Below are 17982 nucleotides of genomic sequence, written 5' to 3'. Positions count from 1 at the left end.
ATGATTATATCAAGTTAATTAATATATCTATCACCTCATATCACCTCACTTTTTTGGTGGTGAGAACATTTAAGAACTAATCTCTTTGTAATTTTCAAGAATCCAATACATTGTTACTAAATATAGCCACTGTGCTGTACAACAGATCTCCAGAATGAATTCATCCTATCTAATTGAAACTTCATACCCTTTAACCAACATCTCCTATTCTGAGCTCCTCCCTGTCTGAGATCCTGGCAACCACCATTCTACTTTCTCTTTTATGGGTTCAACTTTTTAGGATTCTATATATAAGTAAGATCATGCAATATTTGTCTTTCTGGGCCTGTCTTTTTTCACTCATCATAATGTCTCCCAGGTTCATCTATGTTGTGGCAAATGACAGGATTTCCTTCTTTTCTAAGGGTGAATAGTATTCCATTATGTGTGTGTGCATGTGTGTGTGTGTGTGTGTGTGTGTGTGTGTGTATACATATATATATATATATATATATACCACATATTCTTTATTCATTCATCTGTCAGGGAAAATTGATTCCATATCTTGGCTATTGTGAATAATGCTACGATGAATATGGGAGTGCAGTTATCTCTTCAACATATTGATTTCATTCACTTTGGATGTACACCCAGAAGCAAGATTTCCGGATCATATGGTAGTTTTATTTTTAATTTTTTTGAGGAACCTCCATGCTGTTTCCATAATGGCTATACTATTTTTAGCTAAGTTATCAATTGATTGATTGGCAGCTGCTCTAGGAATCGCAGTATGCATACTTCACTTACCGCAGTTTACTTAGAATTAGTAGTGAATCACTTTATGTAAAATGTGAGAACCTTTAACATTATAAATCCACTTGTGCCTCCTTTATCTTTTGTGCTGTTGTTGCTATATATTTTGCTTTTCATCTGTTTTAAGTCCACATGCTATTATGTTATTATTTTGTTTTATACAGTATGTTACCATTTAAGAAAATTTTACAAAGAAAAAAAGTAGGTCTTTATGTTTACTTACATATGTAATATATCTTATGCATTCATATAGATCCAAGTTTCCATCTGGTATCATTTTTCTTGAACCTGAAGATTAAAATTGTTTTATATGTTTGTTTGTTTGGTTACTTTTCTTTTTTTTTTTTTTTTTTTTTTTTTACAACATGAGGTAATCATTTAATGACACAGGAAAATACCATGTTATGAAACAAGCTGGTTATAAGCAGTATGTAGGTGACTTCATTTTTGATAAAAAAATTAAAAAGAACATGCATATAAAAATTAGATTATGTACAAAATATCAATAGTATTTACTTCTATTCAGTAATTAAATATTCTTCCCTTTGTTTTTGTCTTTTAAAAAACATTATTTCTGGGGGGGAGGGGAAAAAAAAAGGAAAACATGATCCTGGAGAGAGTTATTAAACACCAGGAAATAGGAATCCAAGAAGCCAATCCAGGAGCCCAGCAGCCAAGGTTGGAAGTGCAGGACAGGTCCGACCAGGCTGATGACAGCCCAGCCCAGAAGTAGAAGACTGTTCTTTTCTTTTCCTACTGGAATGTTCTTTACCAAACAGTTTCCTCTACACTAGATGTTAGTACTTCTTACATTTAATGGGATCCTATGATTAACTGGCACAACAGCCAAATGATGCTAGCAACTTTGGTTTTGAATTGCTACATAACATACTATTTTGTAGTTACACACTATACAAAACACACTAGAAATCAAGTGCTCCTATAACAAAAAATTCATCTGACTAAATCACTGTCTTTGCTGTTTTTTTTTTTTCCCCTAACTTTGTTCATTTTCAATCTTCATAGCAAATGTATTTTTTGTTTCATGGCCTGGAAGAGGTAATTTTTCTCAGAAAGAAGCTAACATTAGCATGTGCTGGGCACTGTCTGATAGCTTGGCTGTAAGTCCACGGAAGTAGCCCTTGTGTTCTAAATACTCCATAGAGTAAAAAGGCTTACCAAAATCCAAACCACCTTGAATCAAACAAATCTGAATAAGGAGCATCACCATTCTTTGTGTGTTTTTAGTCTTTGCTGCTACCAAATGAAGAAATGCAGTATATTACACCTCTATTGATGTAAACAAGGCTCAAACATCTCGGTTTCACCCTCTTCCTACCCCCTTCCCATTGAATGTTACAACTGCTAGTGATACTTTATTGAAATTACAACCCATAGCTTTTGCTCAAAAAAACCCGAAACATTCGAGAAAAGCTCATTGCTTTAAAATCAAGAATCTATAAAAGCAATGCCACCCTAATCCTAAGGTGCTTCTAAGCTCTTTGCTCATTTATACTGCAACATTTTCAGAAGGAGTCATGAGATACTGTCAAGGTCCAAAAAATAATTAAAAACAAAAAATTACCTGAGACTCTTCTCTGCATTACCACCAGCTACCCAGTATACTAGGTCACCTTTACAGCAGTAAGAACAGCAATCCATGTCACAGAAATCTTCTTCACCAAACAAGGAAAGGTACAAAAAGAATTATATTAAAACAATGACATACATCTGTCTGTTTGAGGGAGGGATATTTAAAATTAAAATATTATATAATCATAAGACAGACCAGATATTCCTTGCTCTGCCCTTGGGCAACCAAGAAAACAAAGCCTGTTTTGTATCTCAAAAATAAAAGAGAGACTTGATAGAAGTAACAGTGCTCCGTGCTTGCAACCCAAGTTAATTTATACTCTTGTTAGGAAGTCCAAACTCTAAAGGCTACAAAAATTCTGTTAAATCAAGGGGTTAAAAAAAATTCACTTTCGGACAAAGTTATTCAAGATGAAAGAAACGCATGTCTTCAGTGAGAGAACTGCCTGCTGTCGGATGATTTCTTGCTAATATGTTTAAAGATTTTGGACTTTTCAACTTTTTTGGTTTTCTGGTAGCCAAATCCACCACCGCCTCCTCGCTTTTTCTGCTTGCCTTCATTGCTGTTGATGTTCAGATCAACAAAGGGAGGCACCTTGAAACCAAATGACAGAGCAACTTGAGGCAAATTTAAGTTATTAACATTAAAGATCTGTTTCAGAGAATGGGAATCATAGGCGTGTATGTATGACTTATATGCTTCCTGGGCTGACTTATGAAGAAAGTAGTTCTTTTCAATCAATTTCTCAAGCTGGGACTGAATGTCAGAAATTTTAGACCAGGAAAAGTCAAATTCACTTAATGGAACCTTGGATTGTTTCAAATAGCGAAGAAAACCCAATTCTTCTGGGCGCAAAATGAGCAAGGCATGCCCTCTCCCATTGAGGCCTCTGGCTGTTCTACCCACACGATGAATATATTCCTTAGGGTCATCGGGGGGGTCATACTGAACAATCCAGTCGACTTCAGGAATGTCCAGTCCTCTTGCTGCCACATCTGTACACAATAGTGTTCCTGAATCTGCATTGCAGAACTGGAAGAATGTGGTTGTACGCTTATTTTGCTTTTGCTTTCCATGAATGGCCAAGACGGGCAAATCAATGTAATTCAGCAACTCATAGTGGTATTTCACGGACATACAAGATGAAAAGAAGACCATAAGTTTCTTCTTTCGGTTCTTCTTAAGGAATGTAAAAAGCAGAAGGAATCTCTTTTCAGAAGGACAAACAACGTATCCCTGTTCAAGACCATCCACTGTTGCATTAGCTTTATCATCATCAACACCAACATACAATGGCTCCTTTTTCAGAGAAATCCTTGCCAGGTCTTCAACTTTTCGAGTTTGGGTGGCAGAAAAGAGCATAGTCTGTCTATGTGTTAGCAAAAGTTTAATAATTTGCTTTAATTCCTCTTCAAACCCAACATCCAAGATACGATCAGCTTCATCAATAACCAGACACTGCAGGTTCTTATACATAAACCCTGGGGTATTCTGCATATGGTCCAGCAGACGGCCTGGTGTGGCCACAATGATGTTGATCCCATTAGCAAGTTTCTGTGCTTCAGCAGATCTGTTACTGCCACCCATTATCAACCCATAGGTATGCACGTGGTGAGTCATTAGCTCCTTAAGAACACCAAAAGTTTGCATGGCTAGTTCTCTAGTAGGTGAGAGAATAAGGACTCCTGTTCCATTCCTGGGCATGAACTTTAACTTAACAATGAGTTCAACTGCAGGGATGAGAAAAGCCAGGGTTTTACCACTGCCTGTTTTTGCAGCTGCTAGAAGATCCCTGCCTTCCAGACGTGGTCTGATACTTTTATGCTGAATTTCAGTCATGTTTGTAAAACCCATTTCTTTTATTGCCTTCAGAGTGTTTTCATTGACAAGATTACATAGAGAAGCAAATGAAGTATCCTCAAAAGCTCCTGTCAGTCCCAGGGGCAGGCTGGGCACCTCACTGTCATCTTCATCATTATCTGGCTTCTCCACATTATTTTCTGTTTCTTTAGGACTCTCGGCACTTTCTTCTTCAGATTCTCCTTTGTTTTCAGTTTTTGCTTTTTTTCTATCAGGCCCAGCATCATTCACCATTTTTCTCTTCTTCTTCTTCTTTTTCTTTTTTGATTCTGAATTGGGAGACTGCATTGCTGCTTCTCCATTGGTTAATTCGATAGATTTCTGGGGAGATTTTTTAACTTTTGTATTTTCCACTGCTTCTTGAGACACATCTCCATTTTGAGCTCCTGATAAGCCCACATTCATGGAATGTTTTGATTTTTTTAACCTTTCTACCTCCCATTGTTTCTTCAGACACATCTCCATTTTCAGTTTCTGACAGGGTCAGATTTGAGGCCCCCTGCAACTTTAGGTTCCGCTGCTGCAACTTCAGGTTCCGCTGCCGCAATTTGAGGTTCCGCTTCTCGATCTTCCTGCGCAGGAGCTTCATCGGCAGGTGAGACATGCTGTCCAAGAAGCGCGTAGAGCACCGCGCCACTCAGCGCGGCGGCTCAATACTCCGGGCGTGTTTGGTTACTTTTCTAGAGCTTCCTATAATGGAGGTCTACTGCTAAAAGATTTTTTCTGGCTTTTGTTTATCAGAAAATGTCTTTATTTTATTCTAATTTTTGAAGAATTTTCACTGGACATGGAATTCTAAATTGATCATTGCTTTATTTGAGCATTTTAAAGATATTCTTCCATTGCTGCTGGCCTCCATTGATTTTAAGTTAGACGTTATCATTGCTGTCACCTCATATGTGATATGTTATTTTTGTCTTTATCTTTGTTTTTAAGCAGTTTGATTTTGACATGATTAGCACTGTTTTTTTTTTTTGTATTTATTTTGGTATCTTTATATTTATCTTTGTTTTTAAGCAGTTTGATTTTGACATGATTAGAGCTGGTTTTCTCTGCATTTTTCTCGCTTGAGGTTAACTGAACTTCTTGGATCTTTTGTTAATTTTTTGATCAAATTACAAAACCTAGTGGCTTAAAACAATAACACTTATTATCTCAGAATTTCTGCACATTGGGAGTCTGAGGCTGGCTTAGATTCAGTCCTCTGGCTTTGGTTTCTCATAAGGCAGCACAAATCTCAAGGCTCACCTGGGAAGGATCTGCTTCCTAGCTCACTTGTGTGGTTGTCAGTCCCTGGTACATTGTTGGACTAAGGCTTCACCTCCTTATGGCTGTTGGCCAGAGACTTGCTTGGATCCTTGCTCTATGGGTTTCTCCACAGAGTATCTCACAGCATAGAAGCATGCTTCATCAGAGTAAGCAAGGAAGAGGACAAGAGAGAGTTCAGTAAAAGAGAATGCAACAAGATGGAAGTCATAGTCTTTTGTCACATAGTCACAGAAGTGACATCTCATCTGCAGTAGGCAGAATAATTCTATCCACCCTTTCCTTTCCCACTCAAGATGACCACATCCCGATCCCCAGGACCTGTGAATATGTTATGTTACATGGCAAGGGGGATTAAAGTTTGCAGATGGAATTAAGGTTGCCTATCAGCTGACTTTAAAATAAAGAGATAATGCTGGATTATCTGGATCAGCCCAATGTAACCACAAGGGCCCTTTAAATGCAAATGAGGGAAGCAGAAGAATCAGTGTCAGATTGATTATACGTAAGAAGACTTGACTGGCAAAATTGCTGGCTTTGAAAATGGAAGGAGGCCGTGAACCAAGTAATGGAGGCAGCCTCTAGAAACTGGAAGAGGCAAGGACACAGACTGTCTTCCAGAGCTATATATTAGTAACTCTGTTTTAAGATATTTGCTAAATCTCTCCCTATGAAGATAACTTTAATCTTAGCCTATATGATTTGGAAAAATAAACTCAGAACCATTGGAATAAAATTAGTTTCAGTGGTTTTAGAATTTACTTAAATGCGACAAGAGCTGTTCACTGGTAAAAGGGTAAGCAATTTTGTTTTCAAACTTCTGCTTGAAACGAGTGTGCATATGTGATTTGATCAGGAAACATTTGGAAATTTGGACTAAGGGAATCCATTGTTTTCCAAGTACTTTTAATTGAAATTGTCTTAAAGTAGTTCAACTATAGCATCAAACATAGTAATAAGTGATTCACTTCTTTGTTGTAGTCATTATTTTGTTTAGGAAAAAAGATATTTCAGTACTGGAGCTAAAGGAGATATAGTGAAGTGAAAAGAAACACTAAGGCACAAGAGATTGAGCATAGAATGGAAAAACTTTATGGCAAAGTAGGAAACCTTTTCCAGCACAAAGTCTAGGCTCTGAGTGATGAGGTTCAAGGGAAGAGAAGTGTGGTAAGTCCTTCACAACAGCCATGAACAGTCTTTATCCCATAGTAGAAGGGGAAATTATCTGAGTGTTTTGACTGACATGCTATCTGGGCTGGTGGGGTAGGTAAGACCCAGGCTGACTGGAGGTGGTGTGCTGTACATGTGGAAACTGTCTTGGGATTCTAATGTCCAGTGGCTTCTTCTGTAGACATGAGCTGCCCATTAGGAACAGTCCATTAGGAGCAGCCCATTAGGAGATTATGATGCCAATTAGGTCTGCATCAATATCAGCTGGTTAGTGGGCTGAGTCAGGGTCTGTCAGATAAGGAATGAGTCTGCCACATGTGTGTTTTCATGCAACATACAGATTTATTTTTCTTTCTTGAACCACTTTATTATCTTGACTAAGAAATAGGTAATTTTGAAAGACAGAACATGATGAAGAATGTCAGCTAATATTTTACAAGTTACACCAATGTTAACTAGACAGCGTTAAGGTGAGGGCATATCTATTAGAGTAGGGGAAGTTAAATTCCTGGCTAAACGTTAGTATTCTAGAGTCAGGCCTGTGTAATTGAATGGTATGACAGTAGAAGGCAGTGGGGTGGTCTTGTGCTTTGAGCTGGCACAGAAGACTGCAAGCAACCTTAGACCACCACGTGATCTAAGTACTGTCCTAGTACAGAGGGGAGTGAGCAGTGCCTTTCCAGGCACAGCCAGACCAAACCTATACCAAGCTAAGAAAGAGAATCAGTGAATAAGGGAGAAAATCTGCTGAGACTTGATAGAAAGAAGGAGAAGGAGTAAGAGCAATAGTGACAGTTTTGTTCCCTGTCTCCCAGATGAAGACAAAAAGTGAGACATGGAAGAGAGAGAAGACAGGCTTAATTCCACCTCAGAAGGTTATGCTCACAGAAAGCAGTGCTGTCAGGACTTGCACCTCTAGGTAGAGTGAGGGTGCAACCAAGATCTTTTGATTTCAGAGTCCCTGGAAGACATTTGTGCCTTCATCAGTGACACTGGAATGGCCCCATCTAAATGCAAAAGCAGGGGTCAAGGAACAATGTTTCATCAAGTGTTAACTGAACCTGCAAATTGAAAACCCTTAGTAATGCTAGCCTTTAGGGAGGGAGTTAATCTGAGATAACGAAATGCCAGTGATTCATATAAGTTGGAAGCGGCGAGTTCATTTATTTGATGAATAATTATTGAGTACTAGCTATATACCAGGCACAGAGAATACACAGTGAACAAAATTTAAAAAGTAGAACAAACTGATGAAAATGGGGCTGGCTGAGATAGCTGACTAGAAGCAGCTAATGTGCACCACTCTCAAGGAGAGAAATAGAAGGGGTGCGTAAATACAGCACTTTCAGCTTGAAGCAACTTGAAGCATTCAAGCACACACATTGGGATTCATCAAGAAAACAACTCAACCCATGGAGATCAGAGAAAAGGAGGGCAGGACGACAGTCCACCTGGGAATGACACGGAGCCAGGGGAGCCTCCCCGACCCAGGAAAGCAGTGGGTGAGTGATTGAACCACCTTGGAACCCCTGCCTCTCCCAGAGATCTTTGCAATCCTTGGGTCAGTAGATCCCCTCCTAGACCCACTCCACCAAGGCTTGTAGTCTGACATGCAGAGCTACATGGAGTTTTAGCAGGACAGCTGCCCATGTATACATAGAGCCCTGCAAACTTTAGATGTCAGACTTCCTGGCAAAAGCAGCTGCAGCTCTAGAAAAGTGGGAGATTAGATCCTTGTGCGTATCCCTAGGAAAGAGGCTGAATCTAGTAGGCTTAGCAGCTACAGTTTGCAGGCCCCACTTCCATGGTACCTCACTAGATAAAAGACCCACTGGCTTTGAACTCCAGTCAACCATCAGTAGCATTACATCTCCCTGAGATGGAGCTTCCAGAGGGAGGGGCAGGACACTGTCTTTGCTGTTTTGCAGGTTTAGCTGTTGTTGCCTTTGGTGCAGCTGCCTTACAAAAAAGTGGTCAAACTGGTTTTTAAATGCAGTTCCCTGACCCCACTTGTCTTCACTGAGTGGAATCTCCTGATTGGGGTCATTAGTCACCTTGCTGATGTTTTTCAGCTGGCAATGGTTCCAAGCTTCCCTTGGATGGAGTTCCCAGTGCGAGGGATGGGCTGCCATCTTTTCTGTTTCACAGCCTTAGCCATTGTTGCCTTCAGGCTCTAGGGAGCCCAAGGTAACTAAGGACTGGAACAGTCCCCCAGCACAGCACAGCAGCTTACAGAGAAACAGCCAGACTGCTTTTTCATTCAGGTCGTGGATCTTGTTTCTCTTCACTGCGTGGAATCTCCAGGCTGTCTGAAACCACCCCTGCTGGTGTCTTTGGGCTGGCAGCGGGTTCATACTCCCCTGGGTTGGAACTCCAGAGGGTGGGGCAGGCTGCAGTTTTTGCTGTTTTGCCGGCTTCATTGTCGATCCCGTCAGGTGCTGGAAAATCCAAGACTAGGGACTGGAATGGACCCCCAGCATACTGCAGCAGCCCTATGGCAAATTGACCAGACTTCTGTTATGTAGATCCCCGATCCCTCATCTCACTGAGTAGGTCCTCCTGGCCTGGGTCTCCAGCCACCCATCTCATGTACCTGGCAGAATTTGGCTGTGAATCCATCTAGTCCTGGGCTTTTTTTGGTTGGTAGGCTATTTATTACTGATTCAATTTCAGAGCTTATTATTGCTCTGTTCAGGGAACCAATTTCTCCCTGATTCAGTCTTGGGAAGGTGTATGTGTTCAGGAATTTATCCATCTTTTCTAGGTTTTCTAGTGTGTGTACATGGAGGTGTTTGTAGTGGTCTCTGGTGGTTGTTTGTATTTCTGTGGAGTCAGTGGTAACATACACTTTTGCCATTCCTAATTGTGTTTATTTATATTTTCTCTCTTTTCTTCTTTACCTGTCTGGCTAGTGGCCTATCTTGTTAATTTTTTCAAAAACCCAACATTTGGATTTGTTGATCTTTTGAATGGTTGTTCATATCTCTGCCTTCTTCAGTTCGGCTCTGATTTTGCTATTTCTTGTCTTCTGCTAGCTTTGGGGTTGGTTTGCTCTTGCTTCTCTAGTTCTTTCAGTTTTGATATTAGGTTGTTAATTTGAGATATTTCTAACTTTTTGATGTGGGTGTTTAGTGCTACGAATCTCCCTCTTAATACTGCCTTAATGGTGTCCCAGAGCTTCTGGTATGTTGCATCTTTATTCTTATTAGTTTTGAATAATTTCTTGATTTCTGCCTTAATTTCATTATTTATCTAAAAGTCATTCAGGAAAAGATTGTTTAAATCCCATGTAATTGCACAATTTTAAGTGTTATTTTAGTCTTGAGTTCTATTTTTATTGCACCGTGGTCTGAGAGAGTGTTTGGTATGATTTCAATTCTTTTGTATTTGCTGAGGATTGTTTTATGCTCAAATGTGTGGTTCATTGTAGAGTATTGCCACGTGGCAATGAGAAGGACGTATATTCTGTTATGGGGAGGAGAGTTCTGTAGAGTTCTATTAGATCCTCTTGGCCCAATATTGAGTTCGGGTCCTAAATGTCTTTTTAATTTTCTGCCTCAATGATCTAATACTGTCAGCAAGGTGTTAAAGTCTCCCACTATTATCGTGTGGGACCTAAGTCTATATCTAGCACAACTTTATGAACCTGGATGCTCTTGTGTTGGGTGTATATATATTTAGAATAGTTAGATCTATTATAGTGTAGATAGTGTTCAATAGTGTAGAATTGAACATTTTACCCAGTATGTAATGCTCTTCTTTGTCTTTTTTGATATTGGTTGGCTTAAAGTATGTTTTGCCTGAAATTAGAGTTACAACTCCTGCTTTTTTTTTTTTTTCTGATTTCCATTTGCTTGGTAGGTTCTCCTCCATCTCTTTATTTTGAGCCTATAGGTGTCATTGCATGCAAAATGGGTCTCTTAAAGACAGTGTATCATTGGGTCTTGCTTTTTTATCCAGCTTGCCATTTTGTGCCTTTTAAATGGGGGCATTTAGCCCTTTTATATTCAAGGTTAGTATTAATTTGTATGGATTTGATCCTGTCATTGTGGTGTAGCTCATTATTATGCCAGCATGTTTTTGCAGTTGCTTCATAGTGTCAGTGGGCTGTGTACTTAGGTGTGTTTTTGTACCTTTTAGTAATAGTCTTTCCTTTTTATATTTAGTGTTCCTTTTATGATCTCTTGTAATGTGAGTCTGGTGGTAACAAACTCAGCATTTGCTTCTCTGAAAAGTATCTTATTTCTCCATCAATGAGGAAGCTTAATTTGGCTGGATATGAGATTCTTGGTTGAATATATATATATAAAAGAATGTTAAATAGAGGTGCCGAATTTCTTCTGGCTTGTAGGGTTTCTGCTGAGAGGTCTGCTATAGCCAGATGAGGTTTCCCTTGTAGTTGACCTGCCTTTTTTGCTAGCTGCCTTTAACATTCTTTCATTTGACCTTAAAAAATCTAATGAGTATGTGTCTCTGAGATAATCATTTAGAGAATCTTTCAAGAGTTCTCTATATTTCCTGAATTTGACTGTTGGTCTCTCTGGTGAGGTTGAGGAGGTTTTCATAGACAGTATCCTGAAATATGCTTTTCAAGTTGTTTGCTTTCTCCCTATCCCCTTCAGGGATGCTAATGATTCATACATCATCACATATTTCTCAGAGGTTTTGTTTGTTCATCTTTATTCTTTTTTCTTTATTTTTGTCTATCTGTCTTATATCAGAGAGCTAGTTTTCAAGTTCTGAGATTTTTTTCCCTCAGCTTGGGCTATTCAGTTGTTAATACTTATGACTACATTGTGAAATTCTTGTAGTGTGTTTTTCAGCTCTATCAGATTAGTTAAGGCCGGGCGCGGTGGCTCAAGCCTGTAATCCCAGCACTTTGGGAGGCCAAGGCGGGTGGATCACGAGGTCGAGAGATCGAGACCATCCTGGTCAACATGGTGAAACCCCGTCTCTACTAAAAATACAAAAAAAAAAACTAGCTGGGCTTGGTGGCGCGTGCCTGTAATCCCAGCCACTTAGGAGGCTGAGGCAGGAGAATTGCCTGAGCCCAGGAGGCGGAGGTTGCGGTGAGCCGAGATCGCGCCATTGCACTCCAGCCTGGGTGACAAGAGCGAAACTCCGTCTCAAAAAAAAAAAAAAAAAAAAAAAAAAAAAAGATTAGTTAGCTTCTTTTTTATATTGGCTGTTTTGTCTGTCAACTCCTGTATTATTTTATTGTGATTCTTAGTTTCCTTGAATTGGGATTTGCTCTTCTGAATCTTGTTAATCAAGAGTCAAATCAGGAACGCAATCCCATTCGCAACTGCCATAAAAAATAACAAAATACCAGGCTAGGTGAGGTGGCTCATGCCTATAATCCCAGCACTTTGGGAGGCCAAGATGGGCCAATCACTTGAGGTTGAGAGTTTGAGACCAGCCTGACCAACATAGTGAAACCCTGTCTTTACTAAAAATACAAAAATCAGCCAGGTGTGGTGGCATGTGCTTGTAATCCCTGCTACTCAGGAGGCTGAGGCAGGAGAATTGCTTGAACCTAGGTGGCAGAGGTTGCAGTGAGCTGAGATCGTGATACTGCACTCCAGCCTGGGTGACACAGAGGGAAACTCTGTCTCAGAAAAAAAAAAACAAAAAACAACCTAAGAATACAAGTAACCAGGGAGGTGAAAGATCTGTACAATGAGAATTACAAAACACTGCTCTGAGAAATCAGAGATGACACAAATAGGAAAACATTCCATGCTCATGGATAGGAAGAATCAATATCATTAAAATGGCCATACTTTCCAAAGCAATTTACCAATTCAATGCCATTCCTATCAAAATACCAATGACATTCTTCAAAGAACTAGAAAAAAACTATTTTAAAATTCATATGGAACAAAAAAAAATAGCCCAAATAGCCAAGGCAATCCTAAGCAAAAAGAACAAAACTGGAGGCATCATGTTATCTGACTTCAAACTATACTACAGGGCCACAGTATGAATGTCATGGCACTGATACGAAAGCAGACATATTTGTTCTAATGGAACAGAACAGAGAGCCCAGAAATAAGGCCACAGACCCACACCCATGTGATCTTCGATAAAGCTGATAAACACATGCAATGGGAAAAGAACTCCATATTCAATAAATGGTGTTGGATAACTGGGTAGCCTTATGCAGATCGAAACTTAACCCTTTCCTTACACCATATACAAAAATTAACTCAAGATGAATTAAAGACTTAAATGTAAAACCCAAAATTATGAAAACCCTGGAAGACAACCTAGGCAATACCATTCTGTACATAGGGATGTTTAAAGATTTCATGATGAAGATGCCAAAAGCAATTGAAACAAAAGCAAAAACCTATAAATGGGATCTAATTACACTTAAGAGCTTCTGCACAGCAGAAGAAACTATAAACAGAGTAAATAGACCACCTACAGAACAGAAGAAAATATTCACAAACTATGAATCTTACAAAGATCTAATATCCAGCATCTACAGGAACTTCAGCAAATTTACAAGAAAAAAACAAATGATCTTATTAAAAAGTGGGCAAAGGACATGAACAGACACTTCTCAAAAGAAGATATTTATGTGGCCAACAAGCATATGGAAAAACAGCTCAACATCACTGAGCATTAGAGAATGCAAATCAAAACCATAATGAGATATTGTTTCACCCCAGTCAGAATGGTTATTATTGAAAAGTCCAAAAATAACAGATTCTAGCAAGGTTGTGAAGAAAAGGAATACTTACATGCTGTTGGTGGGAGTGTGAATTAGTTCAACCATTGTGGAAAGCAGTGCGGCAATTCCTCAAACAACTAAAAACAGAAGTACCATTCAACCCAGCAATCCCATTACTGGTATATACCCAAAGGAATATAACCTGTTTTACCATAAAGACACATGCAACATGAATGTTCATAGCAGCGCTATTCACAATAGCAAAGACAAAAATCAGCCTAAATGCCTATCAATGACAGATTGGATGAAGAAAATGTGGTACATATGCACCATGGAATACTACGCAGCCATAAAAAAGAAACACATCATGCATTTTGCAGGAACATGGATGGAGCTGGAGGCCATTATCCTTAGTAAATTAATGCAGGAACAGAAAAGCAAATACTGCCTGTTCTCACTTAAAGTGTGAGCTAAATCATGAGAAACCAGGGACAGAAAGAGAGCAACAAGTGCCGGGGCCGATAGTGGGCAGAGGGAGAGGATCGGAAAAAACAACTATTGAGTACTGGGCTTAGTACCTAGGTGATGAAGTTATCTGTACAACAAACTCCCGTGACACAAGTTTTCCTATATAACATTCTTGCACATGTACCCCTGAACCTAAAATAAAAGTAAAAAAAAAATACATGAAAGTTGAAATAAAACCCCTGCCTACCATCGTGGCACCTACATTTGAGTGTCTTAGTAGAGAAGTTTCTTATAAAGTACTGACCTTCATCTCTCCAATATCCAAATAAATAATTGAGATTGTTCAAAGCCAAATTTCATGCTTGCAGCTGTCATTGTACGAATCAGCCAAGTCCTCCAAAGAAGGTGACTTGTGTTTCATCTCTGTGATGATAGTGTGGATATCCTGGATCTGGCTCCAAGATATACTCCTGCAAGACTTGATCACATTAATTGCTGGTCTTTGAAGCAGAAGTTGAGCTATAGTGGACCAATAAGTTTAAGAGTCCTGCCACACAAATTAAGTTCCTGGGCATTGTCTGATCCTCTGAGGGTAGTCCGATTCTTGATGAAGTCGAATAATAGGCTCTCTTAAAAACTCCCTCAACACTCAACATGACCCCCTTCCTATTGCGTCTCTTTGGGTCTTGGTACTAGCATTTATCACATCTCTTGCTGTTCTTCTGGCCAGTTTATGAGATCACCTGTAAATCTATCACCTTTGCATAAGGGTTCCCACAGTATCATGCCTTAGAGCTGGTGTAACTGGCCATACAACAACCCTTCCTCAAGTGACATCCAGTACCAACTTCTGAGTGTAAGCCCTGGCCACTGAAGAACACAGCTCCTAGAGCTTATGGATGAAGCATGATGCTCACTGGCTGCCCTTGGTGTTCTCATCCAGATGCCTGTCTCTCATGGCCTCCTGTTGTATGCCTTTGGATTATCAACTTCTGTTGGCCTATTGGCCATTGTTAGAGTCTTGGGCCATTGCAAGTTCTAAGCCCCTGGGTCTCAGAACCCAAGTGCCCATCATGCCCTGGGTTAAGGAAGTTCCCTCCCCTTATAGCATGGCATGGCTACTGAAAAAAAAAAAAAAACAACAACCCTCCCTGCCATCAGAGGAGTCTGCTGAAATGAAAACAGTACCTTCAAGACAGAGCTAAACTGATAAAAGAAGGCTTTCTAAGCTGCAGGAGGAAGTGGCCTCCCTTGGATTCACTTGGTCAGAACACTTAAAATCCACTCTTTTATTGTCATTTTTAAAGAATACAACAGGTTATTAATGGTAGTCACCATGTTGTAAGCATCCTATACTTTCTTCACAAAAATTGCAGTGTTATATTTTACATTTAAATCTGTCATTTGTTATGAGTTAACTTTTCTATAATATGTGATATTTAGGTCAAGATTTCTTTTTTTTTTTCCTTCTGGATGTCCGATTGTTTGTGAATGATGGACCACACCACTGGCAACTCCACTGCTGCCACCCCTTGCCAGGTGGGAAGACCCTTGGCTTTAACTATCTGGGACAGAAAGGAAGTGTTGTACTTCACTGATAGTGCTGGACAAATCACAACATCCTTACCCTGTGGGTAGAGGTTGCCTTCTTCAGCCTGCCTCCTGCTTCTGCTGCTGCAGCCAGTCTGTGTGCCATAGCAACTGCTGCCCTGTATTCTAACTGTGGGTGATTCTAGGATTTTGATATCTTGGATTCTTTCTTTCTCCTGGAATATGTAGTATGTCTAACCTCAAATTCAGCTTCACCTCACATACGAAGGTCTTCTGCCAAATAGTAGGTCAAAACCACAAGAGCATAACACAACCCTGAGCCATCTAGAAGCATACCGGGTCAACAAACACTGCTTGCTAACTAATTCCTGCCCCTTCCCCTGAGACCCTGTTCTCTGCCTAAAGGGCCACATACCCCTATCCTCTGTGCCCTCCTAAATATATAGGGGAGCTGCTATTTGTTGGGTCCAATGATGCCATTCTAACACTTAACCTTAAGTCTCCCTCAGCACAGTGACTTCTGCCTGGAGCCCTACAACTAAAAGGAGACATCTGAAACCTCCCAAAACATCATCCAGACAGTCCTCCCTTTTCCTCACATGCACTAGGCTTTTTACCACCTATTGGGTATATATCATCTCATGGAAATTTCAGCCCAGATGACGCAATCCCTGAACTGCTATACCTGCCATAAAAGCCCCCTCCTAGAGACCCCTGCTGCACAGGCCTATACCAGAGGTATTGCATAGCCCACAAGTCACCTGGTCCTTTGTTAGATGTGGACACATGTTCCATTCTAAGTCTCTAATCCTGTTACGTGCTGCCACAGAGCAGCCCAATTTTATGCACCCAAGATCTATATGCATTGTATATTGAGATAAGATAGGGAAGTGATATTACATCTTCCTTTTCCGCCCTTTCAAGTTTGTAATTTAGCTCATGCCCACTTCACATCAGGACATATATTATCTGTGGCTAAGAAACAGTTTGTCTGTAGCCTTCATATACAATGAGAGTGGTCTCTTGTGGTCTAAAGAAGGGCAGCATCTATACTGTATACTCTGCTTCCTCCCCTGCGTCGCTTCACCCCCTGTAAGTTGCACACTAGGTGTTTCAGGCCTACTTATAAGTTTCCATAAACCACCCTCAAATCCAACCTTCCACTGAATAAAGTTCCCTTCCTGATCTGCTTGTTCATGGGGACCACTCCCATACTGGCCAGCAAATGGTGCTGGCCCTATCCTTACACATGCACAAAGTATTACAAGCCCTACACCTCTTAACTAAGAGATAAGGTTTTCTAGCCCAAATGGCATTACACGATCACCTAGCTTTAGACTGCTTATTAGCTGCCCAAGGAGGAGTATGTTTTTTGCAGGGAACTTCTCTTGGATCAATACTGGGCAAGTGTAACAGCTCCTAAAGGAAATAAAAATTGACCTTACAGCAATGCATAATGTCACACAAGTATTCAAACATGCATACCAATAGTCCTGGAAACTGCAGATCTGTTCTCTATGGAACCAATGACTCTGCACAGGATTTCAAATCCTAGTAGTCTCATAACCAACGTGACCCTCTCCCTACTGGTCAGGTGCCTACTTCACTTCCTAGGAAGGCAATTTTCCTACTCCCTAGAACCCTCAGTCATTACCAGGGTTTAAAATTAATTTATAATTGACAAATACAAATTGTGTATATTTATTATATACAACATGCTTTGAAATGTTTACACATCGTGGAATGATTAAATTGAACTAGTGAATATATGCATTACCTCATATACTTACTATTTTTTTGTGGTCACAACACTTAAAATCCACTCTTTTATGGCATTTTTCAAGAATACAACAGGTTATTAATGGTAGTCACCATGTTGTAAGCATTCTATGTTTTCTTCAAAAAAAATTTACAGTATTATATTTTACATTTAAATCTGTCATTTGTTATGAGTTAACTTTTCTATAATATGTGATGTTTAAGTCAAGATTCTTTTTTTTTTTTTTCCTTCTGGATGTCTGATTGTACCAGGATCATTTGTTGAAAACACTATTCTTTCCTTATTGAACTGCTTTAGCATCTTTGTCAAAAATCAGTTGACAGCACGCATGTGGAGTTATTTGTAGGTTCTCTGTTCTGTTCCATTGATCTGTGTATATCCTGTCAGTGCCCTGTAGTCTTGATTACTGTAGCTATGTCGTACATCTTGAGATCAGGGAAAGTTGTTCTTTTCAGTTTATTCTTCTTTATTAAAATTGTCTTTGCTATTTTATATCCTTTGTCTTTCTGTATATATTTTAGAATATATACAGTGAATATATATCTCCCATCAGTGTTTTGTACTTTTCGGCATACAAGTTGTGTGCATGTTTTGTTAGATTTACACCTCAGTAATTAAATTTTTTTTTTGTAAATGGTACTGTATTTTTAATTATTTTTTCACATTTATTATTGATAAGCAGAAATATAATTGATTTCTGTATGTTGATCTTGTATCTTGTAAATTTGCTGAACTCATTAGTTCTAGGTGCTTTTTGTTGATTTCCTGTGATTTTCCTACTTAGACAATCACATCATGTGCAAATATGGATGACTTTTTTTT

General features: G+C 39.5%; 1 pseudogene; it reads right to left on the bottom strand.

Moving 5' to 3' along the window:
* Window positions 1-2370: 2370 nt before the first annotated feature.
* On the bottom strand, window positions 2371-4905 carry LOC120362293 (ATP-dependent RNA helicase DDX18 pseudogene; annotated as a pseudogene).
* Between the last annotated feature and the right edge of the window lie 13077 nt (window positions 4906-17982).

Source organism: Saimiri boliviensis, chromosome 15 (assembly GCF_048565385.1).
Source record: "Saimiri boliviensis isolate mSaiBol1 chromosome 15, mSaiBol1.pri, whole genome shotgun sequence".
In the NCBI taxonomy this organism is placed as follows: Eukaryota; Metazoa; Chordata; class Mammalia; order Primates; family Cebidae; genus Saimiri; species Saimiri boliviensis.
This window is presented reverse-complemented; position numbering and strand designations above follow the sequence as displayed.